Below are 15478 nucleotides of genomic sequence, written 5' to 3' on the forward strand. Positions count from 1 at the left end.
GCACACTGTAACCTGTCTTTTGTGTGTCTGTGCAAAAGTCATTAAATTTCACTCACCTTGATTTTCATGAATACAGAATCATCCACTGGTAGCTCTGATGGTGGATCACAGGGAATATTTACTCATTGTTTTAATCTCACAGCTAATGTTAATATAATGAGGAAGGAGGAAAGAAACACCCAATATCTATATTAAACTTTTTTTTAAATTGTTTTGCTGATAAAGCCTTATTAAAATAAAATACAGTCAAACTAACAATAAATTACTTATACAGTGACTCTAACCAGAAAACACCAAAGAAAGAGTTCAGCCAGTCTAAATAAGAGATGTTGCTTTTGTCACAGTCCTGGGTCAGTGGCCCAATGTTACTACTATTATCATTAAGTGTCATCTTGGTTTATTACTACCAGTGTTTTGGCTTCAGTTTTGTATTTTGAGCTCTCCAGTTCTTCTTGGGTTGTGACTTATAGGTCTTAGGTTTTGGTTCACATGCTTCCTCTGTTCCTTGTCTAGTCTGTGGCTGTGTCTCAGTTCAGGGGCTGCATTCTTCGGAGGCCGCATTTGAAGGCTGATTACATCACAGTGACGTGACAGAGGTTGTCCAAATTCGAAGGCTGCTCCAAATGCGGCCAACAAATGCATCCCCCTTTTCCCCAGATTTGAAGGATAGGTCAGGTGTATCCTTCATGGCCCAACCTATCCCAGAATTCATAGCGCAGCCCAGCCAATTCCAGTTTCCAACAATGGAAGCAACAACTTAGTTGTCTTATTACTTGTATTACTCTTTTCAATACTTAATGAAATTAAGTAATTAAATTAAAATAAATTATTATTATTATTATTATTATTATTGGAGTTTAAAATATTACTCTTTCTGGGTCACAAAATAAAATTTTAACATGTTTTCAGGAAAAATGTAGCCTATCTGCTCGGTTTATCCAGACATCACATATTTGCAAAAGTGGTCTGACGTTTGGCTTTTTTCAGTGTTTTACATAGATGGTTTTGGTATACTCTCATCTTTTCCCTTTCACCTCTCCTTCCTTTCCCTCCTTTCCCTTCATTTCCATCTTGCCCTTTTTCCTTACCACAATGGCTGACTGTTTTGTGACCCAGTTGTTCATGGTAGCACATTGGATTATTGATTAAAAGTATTGACATAATCATCACCTCTTGTTTCTGAAACGAAGTTCTGGGATAAAACTAAACTTCCCTGAATAAGTGAGGGTTAACAAATTAAATCAATCAGTATTATTAAGTAGATTAACAATTATCTACTCACAAACACAAGTTAGAATGATTCAGTTTCTATCAGTAATTAGTTATGTAATGTACTGAGAAGTATTGGGTAGACTTCACCTTATTTGTTTTAGTATTTCATAGCTTTTAATATAAGGAACTATTTACTAAAACTATGTAATAAAATTTGCCTAAACAAAATCTATGCAAATTGTTAAAAATTTACTGGTTAGATTCTATCGATTGTTTTTCACAGTGTATTCTTTACTTTAATTGAACATAAATGAACATTCAGATTAGAAGAAAGCTTTAAATATCCTAACTTTAAAAAAAGTGACAAAAGGAAGAAAAAAACATTACAACTTCATATGTATTAATCTTACAACTATGATGACAGCCTTGATTTTTATTGTCTCTAAACAGGTCTGCCACAATCAGGGCATTCATATTCTCATGTTCTTTGTTACATAACACATTGTTTCACATTGTTGCACATTGTTTCATATTGTTTCACGTTGTTGCACATTGTTTCGTATTCATTTACTGGAAAGGATTGTAAACTTCTATATCATCTTCCTGACATTTGATGATGTGTGTGGTTTTTTTTTTTTTTATAATATAATCAAACCATTTCTGATAAACCATGAAGTTCTGCTGAAACGGCCAGAGCTCAACAAGTATCAGTAAACAGCAAAATAATTTTGCTTTGCGATGTCTTTGAGTTGTTTATGGTCTTTAATAAAAAAATCATGTGTCCTGAATGGATTTTGTATAAAAGACTTTAAACGCAAACGTGATTTGGTCCCTTTATTTTATGTTTATTCAATTCAGTGCTTCTCTGTCTGTTTTCCACTCACTCGTGTTTAGTTATGATTTTCAGTCTGTGTCATCCATGCTGTGTTTTTCTGGTTTTACTCTTTAGCTTGAGCTCTGTCTCTCTGTGTTAATCCTTTAAAAGACCGGCAAGGTACCCAGCGTCTCTCTCTCTCTCTCTTTGTTCTACCCCCAATGCGAGGGAGTAACAGCTCAAGCTGACTTAATTTAGGTGATTCATGGCCAAGGTCACAACAAATAGACCTTGGGGGACATGAGTGCCTAGGTTGGCTGAGCATTTGACCTTGACCTTCATTGTTAACACCCATGCTTCCAAAAGTTGACCTTGAAGGAAATGTCAAGATGTTAGACTAAAATTCAAATTCAAATTTTTATTTGTCACGTACACAGTCATACACAGTACGATATGTAGTGAAATGCTTGGACAACTGCTCGTGAACTAAAGAAAACAAAAAAGGAAAAGGCTATGAATAAGATAGGAAATAAATATGAAAAATTAAAAAGGGTAAATTTAACTAGGAAGGAATAAAATATAAATTAAGGTTAAAAATTAAATAACTGTACAACACAAATTAGAATGAAGGGTAAATTTAACTGGGAAGAATAAGATAAAATATATAAATTAAAGTTGAAAATAAAATAACTGTACAACAAAATACACAATACACAATATAGAACTATATAAGAATGTATGAAGAAATCTAAATATAAATAAATATATACACAATAACAGCAGCTGTACAAGTATTAACCGGAAATGAAGAATATAGTGACCAGTGTTGTGCAAAACCAATGTCCAGAAAGTCCAGTGTGTGTGTAAGAACCATATGTGTGGGTCAGTACTGTGTGGTGGTGTGATTGAGAGACCGTATCGCCTGCGGGAAGAAGCTCCTCCTCAGTCTCTCTGTGTTGGTCTTCAGGGAGCGGAATCGCTTTCCTGACCTCAGCAGAGAGAACAGTCTGTTGTTGGGATGGCTGAGGTCCTTCACGATCTTCCTGGCCTTGGTCCAGCACCGCCTGCTGTAGATTGAGTGCAGGTCAGGGAGCTCGGAGCGGATGGTGCGCTCAGCTGACCGCACAACCCTCTCTAGAGCTCGTCTGTCCTGCATGGTGCTGTTCCCGAACCAGGTTAAGATGTTTCCCGCCAGGATGCTCTCTATGGTGCACGAGTAAAAGTTCCTGAGCACCTTGGAGGGCAGTTGGAAGTCTCTCAAGCGTCTGAGGTGGTAGAGACGCTGTCGGGCCTTTTTCACCACAGTGTTGATGTGACAGGACCATGACAGGTCCTGCGTGATGTGAACTCCGAGGTATTTGAAGCTGTCCACTCTCTCCACTGGGCACTCGTTGATGACGGGGGTCTGGTAGTTCCTCTCCTGCTTAGTGCTGAAGTCCACTATCAGCTCCTTTGTCTTACTGACGTTTAGAAGGAGGTTGTTCCTCTGGCACCAGTTCTCCAGATTCCTAATCTCCTTCAGGTAGGCCGTCTCGTTGTTATCAGAGATCAGGCCCACCACGACGGTGTCGTCAGCAAACTTGAAGATGGTGGTGGAGCTGGTAGTGACTAATGCCACTCTCCAGTGACATGCGGCGAGTGCTACGCTGTGGGCTCTTGCTGAATGAAGCTAGGACAGCCACTGATGTTTCTTCATTAGTAACATGTCTGTGAAGGTTTTCAGTCATCCAGGTCATCGTAGTCAAAGGAGCTTGCAAAGAAAAGCGTCTGGACTTCTTTAAGTTGCTTGAAGACGTTTCACCTCTCATCCGAGAAGCTTCTTCAGTTCTAAGGTCAAATGGTGGAGAGTCCCAGATATAACCTAGTGGGAGTGTCCCCTCACAGAGGGACAAAAGGACCCCCTGATGATCCTCTAATCGCCTGAGCCAAGGTGTGAAACTGGGTGTGGGTCCCAATCAGCCAGAGTTTCGGGTGTGTTCATTGTGAAACCTGGCCCCACCTTATCATGCGAATTCCTGAGATCAGATGGCCCAGGATGTGAGTGGGCGTTAAGGCGTCTGGGAAGGGATCTCAAAACTGGATTATAGATGGCAGAGAGTTGGTGTCGTAAACCCCCGCCTCTGTTCAAAGATGGTCGCTCACAGTGGACATAGATGGCTTCTTTCACTCCTCTTTCAAACCATCTGTCCTCTCTGTCCAAAATGTGAACATTGGCATCCTCGAAAGATCCTTCACTGCACACATTAACGCTGTGGATAAAAACATCAAGTTCACCAGGGAAGACACAAAGGACAACTGTTTGCCTTTCCTGGACTGAGCTGTGCACATTGAAGAGAACGGCAAACTCAACATCGAAGTTTACCGGAAGCCCACACACACGGACCAGTACCTCCTCTTTGACTCCCATCACCCTTTGGAACACAAACTTGGAGTAATTAGGACCCTACACCACCGGGCAGAACATGTTCCCTCTAAGCCTGAAGGAAAAAAGAAGGAACACACACATGTAAAGGAAGCACTCAAAACGTGCGGCTATCCTAAATGGGCGTTCTTAAAGTCAGCAAAGAGGCACAGAAAAGAAGACCAGACACCAGCGAGGGAGGATAAGAAGGACAGACACAACAACATTGTCATCCCCTATGTAGCCGGTGTATCAGAAAAACTCAGGAGAGTTTTCTCCAAGCATGACATCCCGGTGCATTTCAGACCCAGCAACACGCTCAGACAAAAACTGGTTCACCCGAAAGACAAAACGCCAAAACACAAACTTAACAACGTGGTGTATGCTGTACAGTGCAGCGAGGAATGCTCAGACCTCTACATTGGAGAGACCAAACAGCCACTTCACAAGCACATGGCACAACACAGAAGAGCCACCTCCACAGGACAAGACTCAGCAGTCCATCTGCATCTTAAGGATAAAGGACACTCTTTCGAGGATGCCAATGTTCACATTTTGGACAGAGAGGACAGATGGTTTGAAAGAGGAGTGAAAGAAGCCATCTATGTCCACTGTGAGCGACCATCTTTGAACAGAGGCGGGGGTTTACGACACCAACTCTCTGCCATCTATAATCCAGTTTTGAGATCCCTTCCCAGACGCCTTAACGCCCACTCACATCCTGGGCCATCTGACCTCAGGAATTCGCATGATAAGGTGGGGCCAGGTTTCACAATGAACTCACCCGAAACTCTGGCTGATTGGGACCCACACCCCGTTTCACACCTTGGCTCAGGTGATTAGAGGATCATCAGGGGGTCCTTTTGTCCCTCTGTGGGGGGTTACTGCCACTAGGTTATATCTGGGACTCTCCGCCATTTGACCTTAGAACTGAAGAAGCTTCTCGGATGAGAGGTGAAACGTCTTCATTAGTAACAGTTTTCTTGCGTCCACATTTTGGCAAATCCAACACTGAACCAGTTTCACGAAACTTAGCAAGCAGTTTGCTGACTGTAGCATGGGAGATGGGTGGTCTCGTAGGGTGTCTTGCATTGAAATCTGCTGCAATGACCCGGTTACTGCGTTCACCAGATATCAACATGTTATGGGGAAATGTTTTTATGCTTTGCTTCATAATAATAGTGTTCATATTTTACACTGTGCAGCCCAGCTTCTAAACAGTAAACTGTAAGCCATATAAGCCATATGATAAGACCACATGAGATTAACACACAAAGCTGAGTTTTGCAGAAGTTGACTCACAAACAGCACCCACACACGAACATGAAAAACAGGAACTGCTATGCTTGTTAAATAAAGGAAACGCCTGCGACTCGGTGTGAGTCTCTCTGAGTCTTCACCCGTGCACGTTAACTGTCAAAGTGTCTGAGTGTCATTTCTTCACCTGAGCGTTTGATAATTGTTTAATCCCGAACACAACACAAATTCGATCCGCTCCTCACGTGTTAACCTCTTCGACATGTCAATGGCTGTGAACAAAGAGAAACTTGTAAATAACTCATGAAATAATAAAGTTACGTTGAAACCAAGCACACCATTGTTTTTCTTGTGACATTACCAATAAGTTTGATGTGTCACATGGCCCTCTTCCTATTGAAAAAACAAAAGTTGTATCCAAGATGGCCGACTTCTAAATGGCCACCATGGTCACCACCCATCTTGAGGAGTTTGCCCCCTCACATATACTAATGTGCCACAAACAGGACTTTAATATCACCAACCATTCCCATTTTATTACGGTGTATCCATATAAATGGCCCACCCATGTATTTTAATACCCAATATTATGAGCATGCTTTTTGAACATGAATTTCACAATTCATCAAAGGACATTATGATTTTTGTAATTCTAATATTTTTGAAGGTGCCTATTAACATTTAGTTTGTTCTGGATTAAAAAAAAAATCATAATCCTGTTCCTCGTCTTCTTTCTGTGTTTCCTTCAGCTGACCATGGAGCTAAACTACTACGTGGAAACTGTCCCACATTCTGGTACAGCTTCAATGGCCGCTGCTACAAATATGTTTCTGCAAGCATGGCCTGGGCTGATGCAGAGCTCCACTGTGTGTCACAGGGAGCCAACCTGGCATCTATCCACAGTTTGGAGGAACATCAGTTTGTGAAAGTCCTGATCAGCAACTTTGACCCCACTGAAGGATACACCTGGATTGGACTCACAGATCTCCATAAAGAAGGAGGCTGGATGTGGTCTGATGGTACTCCAGTGGATTTCACCTATTGGACTTCAAATCAGCCAGAGAACATGGGAGGAAATGAACACTGTGTTCATAAAAACTTTGGTATGAAGTGGATTGACAGTCGATGTTCTGAAAGTTTTCCCTTTGTCTGTGCAACTCGCTGTTCTCAGTAACTGAGATTCTTACATATTAAAGAACTAGTAACAGATCATGATCAATTAGAATGGTTACACATTTTGTGATTACTTACATATTCAGTAACTAGGTGTGTTGAAATTAATGAAATTAACAGTAACTCTGGGTGTACATAGCCTGTCATGTAACATGCAAACAAATTTGTATGTGTAAAAAATTACACCTGTTCTAACCTACATCTGTACTAGAGATGGACCGATCCGATATTACGTATCGGTATCGGTCCGATACTGACCTAAATTACTGGATCGGATATCGGAGAAAAATAAAAAATGTAATCCGATCCATTAAATATCACGAAAGCACCTCACAAAACTTACAACACTCCGTAACTCACCTCAGAACGTTAGCACGTCGGAGCAGTATGCATCACGTGATAGAGCGGCTGTGGCATGCGGGACCTGTTGGTGGTCTGGATAGCATGTGGAGCTTCGCTAGTAGCAACCCGGCATTTCATCTCCGACAAAGTTATCCCCGAGAGAAGTAAAGCAAGTGTGTAAGTCCATCTCTGAATGTTTGTAAAGCATTCCTGCGTTAAGCTTAACAAGCGACTGCCTCTCGCTCTCGGACTGCTACTTCAATCGTGAAACTGCTTAAATGATCAGCTGATCGGCTTTTCTGTCAGGAGTCCGTCTCTCTTGTTTGTTTTTGGTCCACTTTGCGCCAGAAAGAGGAAACCCGCGGTTGAACAACACCAGCATGTTTAAGTTTGATCAGCTGTTGTTAGAATTTATTTAATATTACTTTCTACTCGAGGATCTTTTTCTACGTAGCTGATGGCTGGTAACTGTGCAGGGGCGGATCTAGCAAAGTTTAGCCAGGGGGGCCGATAGGGCATTAACTGGAAAAGGGGGCACAAAGACATACTTTTCTTTCTTATTCTCATTTAAAATGTCTAGCTTTTAATAAATAATTATCTGACACCCAAAGTTTTAATTTGATGTAAAATGAATAGAAGTCAATTAATGTATATAGTGACTATTAAGTCTAATATATATACCCTAGTAAGCTATAGTACTTTTTCCTTTGGGAAGGTACCATCTGTGCAGTCTGCAATTTTGTTGAAGAAAGATGTTGAATCTATTTAATATTTCTTGAAAAATAATTGATTTCTGTGCATTTTTTTTCACACTGCATCAAATTAAGGTTGATTACGTCGATTAAGCATCATGAGGTGGAGCGTGAGGGGTGGTTCCCTATTTTTTATTTATTTATTTTTGTTGTTGCTGGGAGTTGGAACCCTATTAGTTAGGTTGCTTAATATTTATGCTAAGTACTCTTTAAAATACCAGAATAGGGAGGATGGTGTAGGTCTAAGTTTATTAGATTGATCAGTATTGCTGAACTATGAAATATTTTTTTTGTATACAGGTATAACAGAATAGCTTTAGTGTAGTTGTTGTTTTAAACTTGAGTATGAACTTATACAAAATGCAGCAAGATATTTAAAAAAAACAGTTTTGTTGATTAAAAGAAACGATATCGGATTCATATCGGTATCGGCAGATATCCAAATTTATGATATCGGTATCGGTATCGGACATAAAAAAGTGGTATCGTGCCATCTCTATTCTGTACAAAGATGACCAAGGCTGCTCTTGGTTAACTTAAAAAGGAAGAGTATGAAGATATTTCAGTTGAGCTGATTCCAATAAAATGAACTCTGTTAACAAGTGGATCTTTGTGTGTTTGTGTAAGGGAGTGATCAGTGGTTGTTTTGACAGGGGTGCAGCAATATGATATCCTGATAAGTGCTATTAATAACTACTGATCAGTACTACTACAATTTGTAGTCATGATAATTAATCCTTTAAAATAGCAGAGAACTTTTATTGTCTCACTTCCAGGGATGTTAAACACGCAGAAAGGGTAAACAGTCAAAATCAACATTTTAAGCCATACGATAATGATAATGCTATTGAGAAAACTCTACTTATTGGCAGCTCTAGAGGTCACTTATTATTATCCACATTATAAAAAAATCTGAGCTATAAACTCTAGTTTAGTTGTCTAGTTGTGGCTGCGTTGTGGTCACTAAGGACAGGGCTGAGCTTGATGAACCTGCTTCTAGGAAAAGGAACCAAAAAAGAGCTGGTTGATGTGATGACGCCCATCTCCTCTTTTTGATGTCAAATTCTGTAATGGAGAGGAAACTAAAAGGAGCCTAGAAGCCTACATGGTTGCAACAGTGTTTTGTCACTGTTATAAAAGTATTGTTCTTAAAGCAACATAGTTAAAAACCTGTATATAAAAAGTTTACAGTGTAAGATGATGATTATGATTCTTATTACTTCCCATTCTGATGCTGGGTTTAAATTCACCAAGTTATCTTGACAATGTCTACATGGCTAAATATACACAGGTGCCGCCATATGATTGGCTGATTATTTGTCTTAATGAGAAGTTGAACAGCTGACCCTAATACAATCCAATACAATCTAAAATGTCAAAAAAGAGCAATAACTTCCCCCTCCCATCCAATCAGATTTTACTTTGTCACTTCTTGATTCAAAAGGAACATTTTATTCTGTCAAAATATTACAGAAAATAAATTTGCTTATAGTTTTATCACATGTCACAGGAAGCTTATATTTCTGATACTGAATGCAGGTGGTAGATTCAGGGACACAACAAGTGCATTTGGCCAATGATATCACAGCAGCAATGCAAGCAGCCTTTCTGAAAGCTATAGAGCCTACACTGAAAAAAAGGCCATGTTGGATTTACTTGATTCAAGACATTTGTTGCACACAAATGTTTTGCTTTGGCAGAAAATTAAACAACCGAGTTAAATCAACACAACTTTTTCATATTCAATAATCCTGTGCATTTTGTGTTTCTAAAACGCGATTGAAACATGTTCAGATGAAGTAAGTTGAGCTCTTGGAATGTTTTAATCCTTCACAATTTTGTCATTTTATTTCAACACTATTTAATAACTTTTAACCCAATAATACTTGGTCACTTAAATACTACATGTTGTCTTCATATTACATAATGTTCAACAAAGTCTAGATCCTGGTTACCATAAAAGTTGAATGGATTTACAATGACTACCATCCTCCGGGTTGCAGGAGGGCTGGGAAATAACCCTGAAATGATAGGTTACGAGGCAGGGTACACCCTGGACACCTCACCAGTCTATCACATAGAAACAAACAACCATTTACACTTACATTCACGGGTAATTTAGAATCAGTTAACCCTAACTCTAATAACTGCATGATGTTTAACTGTGGGAGGAAACCAGAATACCCAGAGAGAAGCCACTGCAAACTAGCCAGAATGTGGATTTGAACCCAGGACCTTCTTACTGTGAAGCAACAGCACTAACCACCATGCCAACAATCTAGGAAACACAGGAAAGCAATGATTTCCTGTGTTTGATGCAGAATTTTTTTGTTTTTGTCCTTAACAGGTTAATCCACAATAAATAGCAATAGCATGCACGTGGTGTGTGTGTAGTTCTCTGCCTCTTATAACTCCACTGATTTTCCTGCAGTTTGAAATCTTGTGCGATCTTGTGAATTTCATGAGTTCAGCAACTAACCACTCTTACTAGATTGTATCAGGTCGTCTCAACAAGAACAAATTAAGTTTTTGAATTCCATGCAAATCCTACATGATTTAATTACGTTCATAGAAACATGAAATTATTGTGTTCAAATTACAAGTTAGACTTTTTTAATGTAACAACCACCCAATTGACTTTTTTTGGTATACCAAAAAAAGTAGAGGTGGCTGCTCGACTTGACTGAGATGGATGCCTTCCTGAAACCACGATCTAAAGAGCGCGAGTCTGAAACCCGTGCAGTGTCACGGGATTTAACATTGCTATATTATTGACTTACTTCACTTGAACATGATATGAACAATTTAATCTAGCCTCTCTGCATATCATGTAGTTTCTACACTATATAGTTACACTTAACTTTAAAGCATGAGGCAATTGTGTTAAATACACGCAAGATGCTTATGTAAATCCAAGAGCTGGCCAATCCCTTTTTTTCAGTGTAAAGAACTCAAATATAATCTTCTTTCAGTGTTTGGTTTGGCTTCTTGAGATGAACTTGAACTTTCCCTGTTTCTTCAAATGCACTTAAGAAACAAGCTGAGTCAATGAAAGAGAGTCAAATAAGGCAGAGTAAATAATTTGTTTATTTATTTATTTATTCCTCAATAACTCAATCATGATGTCATGAGTCACTTGGACATTGTGGACATCCACGGTGACCACTTCATGCATATACATGCACCTTATATGTGCATGTATATGTGTATACTGTATATATGTATTTTTAGTAAGTATAGTGTATGTGTGTTTGTACATCTGTGTGTGCATGTACATGTATATACTTGTTGATACTTATAGATAGCTATTTCTCATATAGTAATAGTAGTAGTAGAATAGTTTTATTTATTACTTGCATATTTCCACAAACCTATATCCATAACTCACTCTGGGGTTATGTGTGTACATAGAATCTCAGCTACTGTTGAATACATTATATTGTCTTATTTATTTTGTATTTCTTGACCTGCAGGCCCACAGGTTAAGGTGGTTCCATCAATTATGGCAGGTTGTTCAGCAAAGCAGGCCCAGACTACCAACACCATGTTGGACTGTGGGTATAATGTTCTTTCTATGAAATGCTGGGTTAGTTTTATCCCAGTTTTATTTGCTTTTTCTGGAGGCTCAGTGGTTTATAAAACAAAATCCTCCCTTCTAGTTTCTCTTCATTGTTTCGAGTTGATCAGTCCCTTTAAAACATTACAAAAATTGTGATGTACTTTTTAGAAGTGCTGGATTTTAATGTATATGGTGCAAGTTCCATTACAGAGGCTACATGCATGTCTTACACACACCCTTCAACATACACCACTGGATATATTCGCTATCTGAGTTTGCAGTAACAAAATCTTTTTTGTTGAAGCTTCTTGAAGTCTCACAGGAGATCGTAGAGAGGTGTTTGTAAAAGGTTTTGTAAGCACGACCTGAGACAATTCTATGTAATCAGGACAAGTGTCATAATTTCTGGCTATAATAAAAACTACAGTTGTTCTTGAACTGATATTCAGATGCAGACACAAAGGTCACACTCGTGAAACTTCAGTCATTGCACACAATAACTCATTTTTATATAGCATTTCCCACACAAAGGCAATTCAAAGCATTTTACAGAATACAATAAAACAATTAAAGGTAACATCAAAGGAGCCCTTTTAAGTCAATCTGTAATTTGACAGAACGTAATTGTAAAAAACACATTATGTTGTGACTTCCATCCACACATAAAGCCGCTGCCAGTTGAGTTGTTTTTTGTTTGTTTGAAAATTTTGCAAAAGAAACCCATTCACCCAACCTCCCTGTCATATACGCCAGTGTCAGGTAAATAACATGCGACCACACCCCCATGCAACCACCTGAGGTGCAGGAAAATCTGAACACCTGTGTCACCATAACAAATACAAAAAAACATACATATTCACTTTGGCTCTTACATAGTACAAGCTGTTTTTTTTTTTTTAATAATAATGATAATAATAATAATGATAAATGTTATTTATAAAGTGCCTTTCAGGACACCGAAGGACACTTTACAATAGGATAAAACACATGACAAACACATTGAGGGCGATTGTGGCTCAAGAGTTGGGAGTTTGTCTTGTAACTCGGAAGGTTGCCGGTTTGAGCCCCGGCTTGGACACTCTCGGTCGTTGTGTCCTTGGGCAAGACACTTCACCTACTGGTGATGGCCAGGGCTGATGGCTAAATATGGCAGCCTTGCTTCTTGCACAGGGCAGCTGTGGCTACAACTGTAGCTTGTCTCCAGTGTGTGAATTTGAGAGTGAATGAATAGTGGAGTTGTAAAGCGCTTTATAAATGCAATCCATTATTATTATAGAAAAATGACAAAACGAAGAACAATTAAACAAAAGAACAAGATAAAATGAGTGTTTCTAAGTTTTTCTAAATGTAGTTGTTTTAGTCTCTTTGCACTGGCTCCCAGTCTGTTTTACAAGAGCTTTATTGGCATTTCTCCATTTGGGATCTGCCCAAAGAAACACAATCACCATACTCAGTAACTACTTTCAAGATGTAATTTTATGGGAGAACCTTTCCTCAGTTTCCCTTTGAATGTCCTCATCACTTTTTTGTACACTCATTTGTTTTTATCTGTTTTTATTGCCTTTGACAACATTTTATCTGTCTTCCTTTAAACTTGATGATTTTATGACATGATTAACGGTTGGGTTTGCTGCCCTTGTGAATTACTTTTTAGCACTGACCTGGAAAAGTGCTTAATAAACATTATTTAGACTATTTTATGTTCACTTACAAAAACACACAGTGGCCAGCTTTTGTATGTCTATCTATAAAACATGCCTTTTTTATTAGAAATAGCATAGGACTACAGAGGAGTCGAAAGTTTCTACTAATATTTGAAAGGAATTTATATTTATGGATCGTGAAGCTGACAGTGTGTCTCAAAATCTCAAGTGTACATGTGATGTGATCTGTTTAGCAGTTGATATGTACACTGCGATTAATGATCTGAGAACAAATAGGCCTTGAAGTTTCTCAAAATTTTCAGGTTCAGGAACTGTGGAATTGAACTTCAAAACTTGTGTGTAACTCCACAGTTTTTGATATAGACACTCATACAGAGGCCATGTTGTCTTTTTTATTGTTAACCATGAAATTAGTTTACTAATTGTCATCACTAAAGAAATACTTCCTCCTTTTAATTGCCAGTTGCCGTTTATTTTTATCCAAACACACATAATGCACCTTTCTGATTAACTACGATGTGTTTATACAAACAGATAAAAACATATTATTACACTTTAACATGTACAAGCCAGAAGGCTTAAATATTTGTTGCTGAAGGCAGAAAAGCAGCAGGTCGGGGAGATGATGGTCACAAGTTTTATTTGCTGTTAAATTCTGAAATGAAGGGAAACCATTCGGATGCTCTATTGAGCGTCTCATAGGCCTTTATTGCCTAAGTCTATTTAAATTTATGTGATACTCATGGGTGATTGAAAGGCTGTGTGTTCATCTTTAAGATCCAGACCCCACCTGGGCAGTGCAGATCAGTCCTGTCAGTGACAGAAAGCATGATCTTGTTCATCTTCTGTTTAGTCTGGCTCTAGCTGCTTTGTCTATGTGAGAGACAGGAAGTGAGATACAGCTTGGTGAAGGTTCTGGTTCTGATACAGCTTCAGTGTCTGCTCAGCACTCTGGTGCTTGTCTAACCACAGCCATGACCAGGGCTAATTCAGATGTTGTTAAGGATAACAATATTGAGAAGAAATGAAATGAAGCCATGTGTTCTGATGTTTCCTTTTATTTGTGGACCCAACATAGTGCTAGAAACAAAGATACCTGCATATGCAATAATCTGTTCACCTGTGACATGCTCACATCCATGGTCCTCCACATTAGATCCCAGTGTACATTTTTATGTTTCTGTGAACTGTTTCTGTTACTTCCTATTTACACCACCAAGTCTGTGTCCTCTTTCCTCTGTCCATAAGATACACCAAACACCTTTTTGACATGTTTTCTTTCCACTGAAGTCTCTCCAATAGGGGGCACACAATCGCTGCATTCAACTAAATAATGATTCTAGACATCTGAGATTTATGTAACCAGATGTAAACTTGAATGTTTGATTTTTAAAATATTAAACAATTTGATACTATATGTTTAAATCTGTTTGTGTTTAGGTGTAAAATGCGTGTATAGTAATTGTGCATTCCTCATACAATAGTGTCTGTAGAGGTCCTGGATGGCTGGCATTTCAAATATTTACTCCTTATACTTTTGAAGTAGAATTTTAAATTTATTATTCAAAATTATGTAAACAGTGATTTAAATTTGAGCTAAAGTGCAGCTACACACAGGTCACAAGTTAGCAAAACTAACTGTTTGCAAATATCATATCAATTGTCATACAAAGGCCCTGTATTAGTCATTTTAAATATTAACTTGTACATGACTGAGACATAAAAAACACACACCTCAGTGAATTTTTCAGGGATTTAACAATTAAGGCGTAACCATGTTTTGTAGCCAGTTGAGGGCAGCAGTAGATTAAGTGAGTGTGACGACGATCAACCTGCTCTTAAACGCTGTAATGGAGGAAATCAACACAAGCATATTTTGCTTTACGAGCCATTGTTAAACTTTTGGATTTTTTTTAACAAAACACACAGCGTGTGTGTGTGTGTGTGTGTTTTTTGTAGACTATTCTTCTAACTCTTAACAGACTGCTAACATGTATTCAAAAGGCTATATTTGTTATTTATTTGTAGTAAACTGAAATTGTTACATCCCCCAGGAGGATGTCTCTTCTCCCTATTAACCCTTTGTTTTGTCCAGGCTCCACCTCCTCTGTCCTGATTGGATGTTGCGCAGAGTCCGGCTAATTGGTAATTAGCAGAGCACTATTTAAGGCCTGTGGAGCTGTGCTTCTGGGCCCTCTGGCCATTTTGGTTGCCATACTTGTGCAGGCTTGCATGCCTTTGTATTTTGTGTGAGCATTGTTGTTTCATGTTCAGACTGCTTGTAGGGGAGAGCTGCCTTTTGTT

The 15478-nt window shown here is 38.7% G+C and overlaps 1 pseudogene; it reads left to right on the top strand.

The window, feature by feature from the left end:
• The first annotated feature begins 6240 nt into the window (after positions 1–6240).
• On the top strand, positions 6241–6858 carry LOC146683265 (ladderlectin pseudogene; annotated as a pseudogene).
• Positions 6859–15478: the final 8620 nt, after the last annotated feature.

Source organism: Copadichromis virginalis, linkage group LG22, assembly GCF_057382275.1.
Source record: "Copadichromis virginalis isolate Kocher_CV1m ecotype Utaka linkage group LG22, C_Virginalis_male_GT1.1, whole genome shotgun sequence".
Taxonomy (NCBI): Eukaryota; Metazoa; Chordata; class Actinopteri; order Cichliformes; family Cichlidae; genus Copadichromis; species Copadichromis virginalis.